General features: G+C 59.9%; 1 protein-coding gene across 4 annotated transcripts in view; it reads left to right on the top strand.

Moving 5' to 3' along the window:
* The first annotated feature begins 649 nt into the window (after positions 1-649).
* AIFM2 (apoptosis-inducing factor, mitochondrion-associated, 2) overlaps positions 650-2131 on the top strand; it is a 22692-nt gene continuing 21210 nt past the window's right edge. For all 4 annotated transcript variants that reach the window (XM_012658979.1, XM_012658957.1, XM_012658964.1 and 1 more), the window contains exon 1: positions 650-857. The gene's annotated coding sequence lies outside the window, so the exon portion shown is untranslated. The remainder of the gene's footprint in view (positions 858-2131) is intronic.

Genomic DNA, 2131 nt, shown 5'->3' on the forward strand with positions numbered 1-2131 from the left:
AAAAAAAAAAGAAATGAATCATTCTGGTTGCTTTGGGCAAACTAATCTGCAACACAAAATATTTTACTACATTAGCTTGATCCTCGTAGCTTGCAATGCACAGACTTCCAGATCATTGTCCTGCCTCTAGGTCTTTGTACACCCAGAGCACACTTCCTTCCTCTTCGTCCAGAGCTAACTCTAATCCTTGGAGAAAGGTCTTGGGCACTCTTTTTCGCCCCCAATCTTTCTTACTGCAGTTGGTGATACATGGTTTTTCGTATTTTTTTTCGGTGGTGTTTAACATCTGCCTTTCCCCAGACTGTCGCCGCCACAAAAGCAGAAACCATGTCCGTTTTGGTCTCCATTTGATAACCCCAGCGCCCAGCACAGTGCCCGGCATAAAGTAGGTGCTCAGCCGGGTTTGGGGAATTATTAATATTATGTAGGCGCGTGAAAGGAGGCTGGTAAGGCGCCCAAGGTGGCGCAGCCAGTGTGCGGGGAGTCGCGCGCTTAAGTCTTGGCGGCTTTAAAAGTGTCTCCCAAAAAGTCGGGCGGACACTTGGAGCAGAGTGGCTCGGGCAGAGCTGGGGCGTGGCGGCTGGCAGGCGGGGAGAGGCGACATCCGGCCTCCCGGGGCATTTGGCTTTCAAAGTCCGGGGCAGCTCGCTCGCGGACAAGGTCATCTCGCGGGCAGCTCGGGACCAGCCCTCGCGCCCTGGGCTGGGGCTGCAGTTCCCCAGGGGGCGCCGGAGGCGTTGCCGCTGGTTAGGGGCGGGTTCCGGCGCTGAGTCACGCCCGCCCGGGAGCGCTGGGGCCGGGCCGCTCCGGAAGACGCCGGCCAGGCCGGAGCTGGAGCGGCCGCGCGCGGCGGGCAGGTGAGGCTGTCGAGGCCCCCAGCGCCCCAGGCGGGGCAGGGGCCCGGAACAGGGCTCGCGGATGAGGGCCTGGCGAACGGCGCGGACGGCGTCGGGGGGTCGGTGCGCGGAGGTGTGGCTCTGGGAGCAGTGGGCGGTCGCCTTGGATGCACGGCTCCGGCCTGCACCACCCGTTCCCTCCCGGCGCCGCGGGCGGGGAAAACTCACCACCGTCCCCGTCGGCCCCTAAATCCCTGCTAAATCTTCCCGGGAAAGATGGGCTCTGGCCGGGCAGAGCAAGCGGGGAAGGAGGGACACGGGCGGGTAACCCCGGATCTTGGGAGGCTCCGAGCGTCGCCGCTGGGGAGAAGCTGCCTAGGGGTCCGGAGTGAAGCTGGTATCAGAAGGCAGGGGGAAAGCCCACATCTCTAAGAGGAAAGTCACTGGGATTCCCCGGGGGCCCAGAGACTTGGGGGTGCACAAGGAGGTCTGCTTCTCCCCTCCCTGAAGCCCGACGTCGCAGGGGTGGCTGAACTAGCTGTGAATGGACCCCTGAAATCGACCAGGAACTGAATTAGCGAGTGATGTTGGGCTTTTCTTCCAACACCGCCCACTCAACCCCCCCCTTCCTCCGACAAGTCTCTTTGACCCTAGGAGCTAAGGTGAGGGTGGGGAGGGTAAGGTCGCTTGGGAGCTGATGGTCCTGCGGGAGGACAGGCGCAACGCAGAGGGTCAGACATAGTTTGGGAAGGGACTTGCAGGTTTCTGGGCTCTACACCTGTGTCAAAGGCCGGTGTGAGGTTCTAAAGTGTGCACATGCACTGGAGAGCCCCAAGCCCTCAGATCCCACCTGCCTTCACCACAGCATGAGAGAGGAGTTCTCCAAGGAGCACTGCGTGTAATCACAGATCCAGAGCACCTCCATTTCACGCAGCTGGACATTGAGCCCCAGCCAGGGTGGGGCCTTGCGCAGGACTACCCAGCCCGAAAGTGATGGAGGCGGGCAGATGGGTGTGCTCCAGGGCCAGGCTGACCTTTGTCTGGTGGTGAAATGAAGGCAGGGTCCAGGTGCAGGCGGTGGGCAGACCGTGGGAGTGTTAAGGGGACCACAAAGTAACTGGCTCTGAGGAGGATGGACAAGTTGCTTGGCCTAGGTTTTCAGTACAGGAGTGTTTATGACACCCAATGAACCTGTCAGCCCAAAGCTGCCCTCTTTTGGGGTATCAGAGGAGACTGCTCCCTCTTCGGACTTTGAGTCCCTTTCAAAAATTGGTCTTTTTTGGATTACATTCAGT

The sequence above is a fragment of the Propithecus coquereli genome, unplaced genomic scaffold (genome assembly GCF_000956105.1).
Source record: "Propithecus coquereli isolate 6110/MARCELLA unplaced genomic scaffold, Pcoq_1.0 Scaffold117, whole genome shotgun sequence".
Taxonomy (NCBI): Eukaryota; Metazoa; Chordata; class Mammalia; order Primates; family Indriidae; genus Propithecus; species Propithecus coquereli.